The 11,904-nt window shown below is 26.3% G+C and overlaps 1 long non-coding RNA gene across 1 annotated transcript; it reads right to left on the bottom strand.

Annotated features, from left to right (window-relative positions):
• Positions 1 to 791: 791 nt before the first annotated feature.
• LOC109805534 (uncharacterized) lies at positions 792 to 1,779 on the bottom strand. The gene is made up of 2 exons (XR_002240309.2): positions 1,198 to 1,779; positions 792 to 1,052 (listed from the first exon to the last, which is right to left on the bottom strand). It is a non-coding gene; the product is annotated as an uncharacterized LOC109805534 (long non-coding RNA).
• Positions 1,780 to 11,904: the final 10,125 nt, after the last annotated feature.

The raw sequence follows: 11,904 nt of genomic DNA, 5'->3' as shown, positions 1-11,904 counted from the left end.
TTTTGAATAGATAAAATCAAATAACTTCAATTATATAATTTTTTAATATTGTAATTGAATACATATTCACATTTTCTTTTTATATCCGAGTCAAATTATAACTGACTTGCTAACTCTTTTAAATTGTTTCAGTAAAAAAACCAACTCTTTCAAATTGACCGAATAAGGTTATTTCTCTTTTACCAAAATAATTCCTTTAAAAATATATTATTAATATGGAATCTTTATTGACACATTAACACAAATTTTATCAAATAGACGAACAACTTCTGCGTTGCATAAATTTTATTATTTATTCTTTTTTATATATAAAAAAGAAGGATTAATCCCTTTTGGTTCCCGATAATTTCATTAAAAAAAATGTTATGTATAAAAATTTAAAAGTTAAGTTCTTGAAACTACAGAAATTAAAAGGGTAATTAAAACTAAAAAAAAAAAAAACTTGCACCTATGTGGGACGTGCTCACTTACACGGTGACATTTAATCTTAATTCAGCAAGCAAATTTCATGTAAAATACATTATAAGTGCGAGCTCTTCTTTTCAAGAATATAATTTTTAATTAACTATATCACAATATTCTGTCTATATGGTACTTTTATTAAGTCATATATAGTATTCTTATATGAAAAAAAAAAAAAGAGTTAATATAGTGTTCTCGAATATTATTTAATTAATGTGTAATTTGAGAAAAATTAAGCAGTTCCATTTTTATTTCATGACAGTCTACTTCTTTTGTGATAGCATCATTAAACTAAATAAAATGAAAGAGTATGAATAAAAGATATTAAGAAAACTGATAAAAGCATGCATTTTATTAAACATCTTTCAAGAAGATGCAATCCTACATTTGGTGATTGCATGCATCTCAAAACCTCGTTGCTCAATTTCGGGGTGCATGAATGTGAAGATTATTATAGTTAAAAGAAGGTGGTAGTCTTGTGCATTGACAATAGGTATCGATACATTGGCAACCACATGAAGCAGCACAAGGACGTAATGAACATTCTTCGTTTGAAGTACAATGAAGATGTACAATGGGTCCTCTTGCTTCTAATTTCAAGCACATATACATACACAAATAATAATACATTAGAATAAAAACAGTTTATGAAAATAACTTGGTCCATATGATATTAATATTCACTCCAAAATAACTCAAATAATAAGAAGATGAAAATAATGCAAGACTTGTAACCTGATGCAATGATGAAGAAAGACAATAAGAATGCCAGTGAGACAAATGATTTCCTTGTAGTCTCCATCTTAACTTGTTGTAGAATATGATCCTCAATTACATATTTATATAAGTAAAAAGGAGATACCATTCAACATATTTTTCGATTACAAGTTGCAAGTGTCTCTATAGTTTGACATCATTTTACAAAGTCAAAAAGTTAAATTGTATTATTTATTGCATTCATTGTTATTATAAAATAAGTTTATTATTTTGTTTCTTTTACGGTATTTGAAATGGAAAGTGTTTGTGATGGAAAGTGTTTTTGGTATATTTTACTAATAAACATCTAAAATGTGGAGTGTTTGTGATATATTTTACTAATAAGTAATTATACTTATTAGTAACTTTCATTAGAATATGATAAGATGACATAGAAAATTACTTAAAAATAAATAATAACTTTTCAGTAAATAACATTGTTTGAATCACAAATCACTCACATAAATTAAAAAATATAATTTATTGAGCTTAATTAAATTAATATTGAATTATAATAATTATATTTGTTTTTAAATTGTCAAAAATAAAATGTAAATAAAAAATGTATAAAAACATGAGTTGTTTATAAGATATCATTATTAAAATAAAATTTATAAAAATGTAATTTGAATTGCTTAAATATAATGTGATATAGTAAACATATTTAATATAAAATAAATTTGTTAATAAATTACTTATAAGATTCATAAATAAAAAACAATTATTAAATCTAATAAACTTAGCATGCATTTTACATATGATTATAATTTGCAATTGAAAAGTTCACCTTCCTTCTTACCGCTTACACTGATTTATTATTTTTTTATGCCTTTTCTCACTCATGTCACGTTCTTCGTTGTCATTCTGCAACTTTATTTTAAGCTTCAGTTTCATATCTTTTTAATATCTACCCTAAATAAATTACCTGTAATTATTATATATTATTATTTAAACACCACAGTTGAACGTATATTCTTATTTTTATACCCAATTTCAGTTATATTTGACTTCCTAAGTACTTTAAAATTATTAGTTACAATTATTATTTTATAATATTATTATTTTATAATGCTTATTATTGGGTATATATATATATATATATATATATATATATAGGAATGTTATAATAAAATTGGTGTAATTTTTTACTAAGTATCATATCGTTTAATAACTTTATATTAAATGTAAATTTTATAATTTCAACCGTTAGATCGAAAATTCTTTACTCTTAGATCATATATATAAAATTAAGTTACACCAGTGTTATTTCTCTTTTATTGTCACTAGTGTAAAAGAGGTATTTTACGTCGGTTATTTTGGGGTTTTTACATCGTAAATAAGTCCAACGTCAATGTAGGAGACGTAAATTTATGTCGGATCCATCATGTTCGATGTAAAATCATCCTTCCGAATATTCAGCCCTACGAGCCTCTCGCGAACCCTAGGTTCCCAAACCACAACCTCCACGTCGTTGCGCCAACTCGCCAAAGGAGGTGATCCCGCTGTGGCGCGCCTCCGGTGCCCACGCGGTCGCGCCAGATGCAGTCAAAGGTGACAGAGTACTTGGCGGAGGAGGCGTCAAGGACAGCAACGAGGTACTTTACGATGTAGTCAGCGACGACGCGGTAGGCGTGGTAGAGGAAGGCAGCGGAATCCAAAACCTAGAAAACCTAGAAAATAGTCATTGCAAGAACTAACCCTGAAATTTTTTATATATTAATTTTTTGGTAATATTTATTTAATAATAATATTTTCTACTATTTCATATTATTAATATATTATCATTTTAGTAATTTTTTTTAATCTTTTAACTTATAGTATATTAATCAACTATTGGTATTTTATTTTACTATTATTAATATATTATCATTGTAGTACAAGTTTTATTTTTCTTGAAATTACTGAATTGGTACACTATTAATTTTTTTATTCCTTATAATTTATTAATTATGTTTATATTCATTAATAATGTTTATGTTCATTAATAATTACTTTTATTTATTTTTATTATAACAAAATTTATTACTATCGATGATTATTTAACGATAATAAATTAATTGTGACTATTTTATTATCTAAAAAAAATATTAATGACTAATATACATAATCATTAAAAATGTATTTACATCACACCAAAATTTACTATTAGCGACAATTATTTATTAAAAAAAATTTAAGTCTCATATCAACTATAGATAAAATAATTAAAAATTATGTAAGTGGAGAGCAACTCTCACCTAACAAGTCTCACATCTCTTAAGAGATAAGACAATTAAAAAAAATAAGAAAAAAACACAAGTCTCACATTGACTATAGATAAAATAATTAATTAGGAAATAAGATAATTAAAAAGGTAAAGAAATTAAATAATATATAAGTAGAGGAAACATATTCATCTTAAAAGTCTCACAACAACGAGAGATAAAGTAATTAAAAACTATTATGAATAATTTCTTAAATTTTAATGATAATAGCAAAAGATATTAAATGTCAGTAAAAAAATGTCACAAAAACTTATACATTTTTTTCAACCATTGTAAAGGTCTTTACCAACATGTAGAATAATTGTCGGTAAATATTTTAGCATTGCATATAATGACTAATGTGGAAATGTTCGTAAAAAAATTTGCAGTAATTTTTATTATCACTAAAAACCATATTAAATACCACTAAAAATTTATTTTGTTGTAGTGTTTATATGTGGTTGAAAATTGTAATTTGTAAAAGTATTTACTTGTAAATATTAATCGTTATTTTATTATTATTTTAAGAATATTTATGATATCTTATATATTTATTATAATATTAGTTTATTGTTATTAAGGAATAACTATTTTTGTTATGAAAATGTATTATTATATAATTTATATAATTTTATCTTATTTTAGTTTATAATAATACAACTAAAAAAATTAATTTATATTATTTAATAATTACTTTATAGAAGGTTCAAATGACATCGGTATAACTTTTACTAAGTATTACACCGTTTAATAATTTTATATTAAATGTGAATTTTGTAAATCTAACCATTGAATTGTAAATTCATATCACTTTATATGTTTATATTAAATTTTGTTATAATTAACAACTTGAAGGTAATCAAAGTGTTCATATTTTATTATATTTTAAAATGTATATATTACGTCAATTTTATTTTATAAGAATGAAGTATCAAATCATCTTAGATTAATATAAAATTTTGTATATATGATCTAAGAGTAAAAAACTCTCAATCAAACGGTTGAATTTATAAAATTTGTGTTTAATACTATTATATTATTATATATTATATAAATAATATCATTTTAATAAATATTATTTAACAACCGGTCACCATAGAAAAACAAAAAAATTAAAAAAATAATAGGAAGATGCTACCAATGTTTATTTTAAGGAAAAAACATTGGAAAAAAAAAATCATAGAATAAAAAAATGTCAACAAAATCAGATGTAGAGTTTGGAAAGGACGGTATTAACATCCATCGTAAAGATGGTTACATCTAATTAATTAAATAAAATATTTATAAATTTTTAAAATATTTATTTCATCCTAAATTAATCAAAATTAACTATAACAATCAAATAAATTTTATTTAACAAGTGCATTTACTTTATTTACTAAAAATTAAAAAAAAATATTATTATTGTTGTTGTTATTATTATTATAAAAAAAAGAGACTTAATATTTTTATTTTTATTTTTTTATTCAATAGAAATAATTTTTCTACTCCTACATATCTTCATTTATAATGGGAAATCAAAGTCACATAATTATTTAAAAAAAAATATTTTTATGTTATAATTTTTTAATTTTTTGTAGTTTATTATGAACTATCTCAATCATGTGTTCTAAATTGTAGAATTAACAAAGAAGTATATTCAAATTAATCTATTTGAATATTTTATTCATTATTTTTATTTTAACTAGTATGGTACAAATATTTAGACTTCAGCTTAATATTTTCACTTTAGAAGAAAGTTTAAAGAGATCAAGTTGTTACAACTTATATCTTAAAACTCAAATTAAGAAGATGTCATATCTAATTAATTATTTTTTAAATAAATTTTTTTGTTATGATAAATTTATATATTTTATTAAAACACTGTAGTGATATTTTTTTTTAATATTTATGATGTAAGTTTTAGATTTTTAACTTGAATAAGAACTTTAAGATAATAAATTGTCACAAATTATACCTTGAAGTTCAAAATACTTTATTTTAACATTTGTGAAATAAATTAATTTTAAGAATTTTAAAATGATCAAAGTTGTTACAACTTATGTTTAAAAAAAAATTGACGTTAAAAGAATATTATATTGAATTAACTCTTTTTTAAAATTTTATTTATATTTTACCTTTATATGTACACACGATTTTATTTATTACTTATTTTAAAATTAATAAATATCTTATATATTTTATATTATTATGACTCGATCAATATAAAATAAGTATAGCACAAACATATCGTGGTACATCCTGTTTTTCAAAAATAATAATTATTATTATTATATGGTATTTGGTCAGAATTATTTTTATAATTATAGGAGAATATTATTTTGTACGTTTTAAATAATTATTATTTTGAATAATTATTTTATGTGTATTAAATAAATATTTTTTTAATATTTTAAATAATTATATATATGTTTTAAGGGATAATTTAAGATTCGAGATGAGGTACAACCTTCTATATTTTTACAATTAGATTAATTATAATTTTATTATAAAAAATTTAAAATGTTGATTTTATAAAATATTTTGATATCAAAATTATATTATTATAATTTGGGTCAGAAACATTTTATTATTATCATTAAGGAAAAAGTATTTTGTGTTATATATTTATTTATTTTGATGAAAACAAAAGTGGATCAGGAAGAGAAGGAAATGGGTTGGGTTGACCTAGCTCAGTGGATTATTTTTAAGAAAAGGGTCAGGTAGAGTTAACTCTATCTGCCTATCATTTTGCACTCTGAAGGGTTAAGAGAGAAAGATAGGAGAAATAGAGAACTTTGAGGAGGAGTGCTAAAGAATAATCTCAATAGGCATCAAGAGTATTTGGATTAATGCAACCAGTACGGAAAAGGGGGATTTTCATATGCATAGTTACAGGAGGGACTGGGTAGAGGAAGAGATCCCTATAATTATTAGGAATTTTACATGTTTATATTTGTATGTTTAATAATTCTAATAATTTCTATGTGGATTTGTGATTGTATTTCTGATATTAGATGTTAAAATTGATGTTCTAGGATAGAGATTGAATTCATTGGGATGTGTTCTGTAAGTTACGATTTTTGTACATTGATAAACACCCTTAATTATATGAGTTAATGAGTAATTGAGAGATTTTACTTATGGATGTACCTTAATACTTTTGTAATATCATTATGTGTGATTAACCAAATCAATTTTCATTTGTTGGGTTAGAAAGTAGACACTCGGAACTATAATTTAGACTCTAGAATCGTGTAAAAATATTAAGAATTGATTGAGTTATGCGAGTTATAAGTTCAGTCTCTATTCTAGTGCGTGAAATATTAATTTTTGTGTTGTCATCCATACAAGGTGACCTTAACAACATTTTTAGGAGAATGAAAGGTTGCATGCATGTGTTATCCATTTTCGATGTTGTCATGCGTTCATGCATGACAATGAAAAATGGAGTGTGTTCTTTTGGTTGTGGTGACTTTTGTGTTAGAAGAGATGAGTTACATGGAAAGTTATGTGTAACTTGTTGCATTGGCCGTAAGCAAGTTGGTAAAATAGGGTATGGTGGTAATAGTGTTTGTGATTGTAAATAGATTCTTGTGGGTGTGAGAGAATATGCGGGTATAATGTATGTTGGATGTTGTATGAATGCAAAAGAAAGAGTGGAAGGTGTTTTATGTTTTTGTTTAGTGGTTGCTGGAAGCACTAAACAAAAACAAAACTCTATTTTCATAGTTTCTTTTTCTTTTTCTCTTTTTTTTATTTAATTTTTTAAATATTATTATAAATAAAATTGGGTTACTACAATTATTTATGCACATAACGATTATACATAAAATAATTTAAGACAAATATTATTTTATATTTAATTTATTTATAATATTATTAGAGTCAATATATTATTGAATTGTAAAATTTATTAAATCAATCTACAAAATAAAATTGGACGATTTGTAATATATCTATTATATTCACTACTGTAAAAGAAAATGGAATATTTGCATTGTTAATGACACGGAGTGCGGAAGTTACAAAACGGCTATGGAATATGCAATTTATTTTTGATAAATAATAATTTTTATTTAAATTGATAAATTGAAATTACTCAAGTATTTTATACTAAAACAAAGAAATGTATAGTTATTATAATAAATTAATGATAAAAACGTCATAAAAATTATGTACACGAAAATAATGAGTCGTCTTTATATATTATTAGTAGAATTGAGACACTTTATACCTCTATATTTTATTTAATAAAAGTATTTAAAAATTATAAATATTTGGTAGATCAATTGATATTGTATTCGGTCTTTAAACTTAAAAGTCTTGAATTTGAATCTTATTATTGTAAGAATGATTGATTTTAAATTATTTTTTATTATTTAAAAATTTAAAGATAAAATCGTCTAAAAAATGTGTATACCAAATAGGACAATCTTCTTTATTATATGTAGGGATGAGAATAGGTCAAGTTAGACTTTGAATACATAGGTTGAGCCTATTCTACAAAATTAAATCCTAAATCTGACTTATTATCTATCATATGCTTTTTTTATAGGCCTGGACTTTTTAAAGTCTAGTGTGACACCCTTACTACCACAACACATATATTGTAATAATGTAAATAAATAAAGAAATAAAATTTTTAACATTGGTAAAATGGTCCACATAAACCTTCATAAATATTCTTCAATATTCAAAATAATTGAAAATAAAACATTAGAATTTACAAATTGTTTTCAAAAGAATAAGTATAACTCCAAATACATATAAAAATTCATGTTCTAGAAATCCTCTACCCTAATGTTACAATATCATAGCACACCACAACTCAACTATTGACATTTTGGATGCCACTCATAGCTTGATCTTCCTCACCTAAAACATCCACAAATTGTACGGTGAGAAAAGAAAATATTTATATGTAAAGTACACAAAGAAAAACCACAACATAATTTCCATTACAACTCATTATACAATTACAGTTTCCATTAGGTTTATACATGTCAAGTTCTACAGATAATAAGTCAAAATCTCATCATCAAATCTCAATCATACATATACACCATCACACAATCAGAACTATGTCATACTCACACCACTACTGTTGCATTACTCGATTAGTGTTGTGCCACGTTGACATATGTAATCATTTCCACACGCATCATACGACCAACACTATGTCATCCATAACCACCATATCACACAACCAACACCATGTCATGCTCATGCCACCACTATTGCATCACACACCCAACGTCATGCCATGCATACATATATGCTAATTTCCACACATCCCATACTATGTCATGCTCACATAATTGTTGTTTCATCACATGCTCAACATGGTGTCACACATACATTTGTTCCAAGACATCACTGTTGAGATTTCCGTTAACATTAGTTTCTGTCTTTGTTATAAATCATTTTTATTCTATCAACAGACTCAAGCACGGCAAGTATGCTAGCCGTTAAAGTAGTAAATTTAAATCGTATCCACAGGGACTAGTAGGTAAAATAAGCATTTAATGATTATTTGTGACTAAAGAATAATTCCAATTTTTCATAGGTTGTCATGCATTTGAAATTTAGATTATGACTATTGGAATTTCAAAACTACAATATAAATTGTGTGTGTGTGGAAAGGACAGAAATGGTGTTGTGAGTTTGTAAGATTGTGGGGTCAGATATCACCGACTTCACACTGATGAATCTTTATTCTCTTGTTACATTCATTTCCTAGTCAACCCATAAGTTTACTCAAACCTAATCCCTTAGAGCAAGAGCCTAGGTGCTGATAATGAATATCAATTCCTTGAGTATCCAATACATACACCTACATTACGGGTTAGGGTTTAAGACTACTAATGGGCCAAGCTCCATTCCTAGATACATTTCCCACTAGGTATTTGTTTCAGAGCTAGTTCAAAAGGCTATTTTCCAATATCCAATGGACTCTATATCAAGCAAAGGAGAATCAATCCAAAGCAAGTATTAAGAATAGAAATATAACACAACAATGAATGAAACAACATATATATATCATTAATAAAGTGAAGATTATAAAAGAGTTTCATTGGTTACATCTAACCCCACAAAATAATGGGTAGAACCGCTCAAAATAATGAGGGTAAAACAAAAATAGAGATGAAAGAGAGATGGAAGAACTGAAGGAAAGACCCACACACGAATGGTCCCAAGCATCGAGAATCCCTTCCACAGCTCCTAGTAGTTGCCCAATGTGTGAATGAGGTAGAAAAGCCTTGAAGCTTTGCTCAAATACGAACTGGTCGAGTCAGGATAGGGTTACACGCCCAACACATTATACCTTGCGCCTGGTGCAGGGTCTTCCAGAGAGGTAATTACCCTCTGTCTCGAATCACGCCTAGCGCGGATAGTCTGCGCCTGGCACAATGCTGAGTTACAGAGTGTGTTGCTCTCTGTCTTGATTAAGCCCGGCGCGGCCACTCTTACACCCGTCGTGATATTACTTCTCCTACTCCTTTGCTCTTTTAATTTCCAATCCAATGGGTCTTCAACTTCAACTCTTCACTCAATACCTGCACAAAAAATGAGGTGTATCAGGGTATTGTTAGATGAGTTTTGGGTTAGCTATATCTGCACAAAAATTGAATCAAAAAGAGAACAATTATATTGCAAGAGTGTATGGGGTGAGTGGAATTGTTCAATAATTCCTATCTAAAGTTATGTATAAACGAGACTTAACAATCACACCACAGTCCACAACTCAATTCCACATCACATATACAATCAACAATTCTACTCAAAATAGTAAGTCATACACAAAAATTGCACTACATCCTCATACACATCAATATCATTACCAAGCATGCATCTGAATCAAGCACCAATTTACATCATATATCATCCATATATGAACCAACTCTACAACCTAGTATCATCCTACTTTAAACAACTTTTCAATCCAAATGATAACACCTTAGAACATCAAAACAACATAAGTCTTCCTTTGACAATTATTAAAGAAAAAAACACACGGAGAATTATAATCATCCAACCTTCTCCATTCTAGATTTATTTTTCATTCTTCATGATTATGAATTTTGTTTTAATAGACATGAGTCAAATTTGAAGATTAATTTTGAATTTAGATCTAAATCTAAAATAACCTAAATCTCCTAAATCAATCGTTAACCATTCTTGAATTTCATGGGAATTGTGAAATCGTGATTGCGTTTGACATTTTTATGAAATTCAATACATCTACATTTAGACCTACATTTTGATTACGTTCGTACTGATTTAAGTTTATTGAATTCGGATTATAATTTGAACTGGGAAAATTTTATCATAAGGATTGAAATCTTGAATCGATACATTTTTGATTGAATTTTCTATTTGCATTTTTAACATTCTAATTTCTCTTTGCTATTTATAAAAATATCCTTCCTAATTACATGATAATTTTGGATACTATTGGCTTGTGTGTTAGAGAAAAATGACCTAAGTTTTTTCCTATATTACAAATTTTTGGATAAAATCTAATAATTTTTTATAGGAAATCAGTCAGAACCAATCCAAAATACATGGAGAAAAAGTAGAAGAAAAGAAAATCCTTAGAACCCTCGTTCCCAACTAATTCTTGGTTCCTTGTAAACCCTGTTATTGCCTTGCTCTATATTCTCCCCCTTGTTTCTCTCTCTCAAATCCTTATATATGTCCAACAAAATAAAATAAGGCATGGAGGAGAAAGAGTAAATTTCTCATCCATTTCCAAACGATTGAGTAGTTTGAAGGATTCTTCAAAGTGAAACAACTTCAATGGCTAAGCCGTTTTAAATCCATTGAGCCCCTAAGAGTTAGATTTTTCATCCTCTTTGGACCCAAACCACTTAGCCCTTTCCAAACAATTGAACGATTTTGAGTATGTTTTGTTGCCTTTGATCTACTTTTATACCTACAAGATATAAGCCCAAAAATTTATAAATAAAAATTCAACTCTTTATAAACTACTAATTTGTACAACCTTTTGATTCTTTCTAAGTTTATAGGAGTTAAATGAAAAGAAACCTTTTTTAATCCAAGCTAAATAAGTGTCAAAATGATCAAACATTTTAGGTAAAATAGACACTTATAAATTTGTAACATTCTAATTTATCTTTGTTCATAAAAATTTCCTTCCTAATTTCATGATAATTTCATATCCTATTGGCTTATGTGTCTTTGAGAAGAATGAATTAGGTTGTTCCCTATATTAAAAATCTTTGGGGAAAATCTAGTAGATTTTTTATAGTGAATCAACAATGATACCAGACACTTAAAAAAATAAAACAACTCACCTTTACAACTCACAAATTACCTCTTCTTATTTTAAGTTTTTATCACATCATGCGGTTTAAACACAATATCTAGAGTTTTACCTATGCTATCTAGAGTTTATATGTTGACCTCAAGAGTTGATTTTTCCATCTACTATTTTTAA

The sequence above is a fragment of the Cajanus cajan genome, chromosome 10 (assembly GCF_000230855.2).
Source record: "Cajanus cajan strain Asha chromosome 10, NIPB_CcT2T_4, whole genome shotgun sequence".
Classification (NCBI taxonomy): Eukaryota; Viridiplantae; Streptophyta; class Magnoliopsida; order Fabales; family Fabaceae; genus Cajanus; species Cajanus cajan.
Note: the sequence above shows the minus strand (reverse complement) of the source record. Positions and strands in the feature narration are given on the sequence as shown.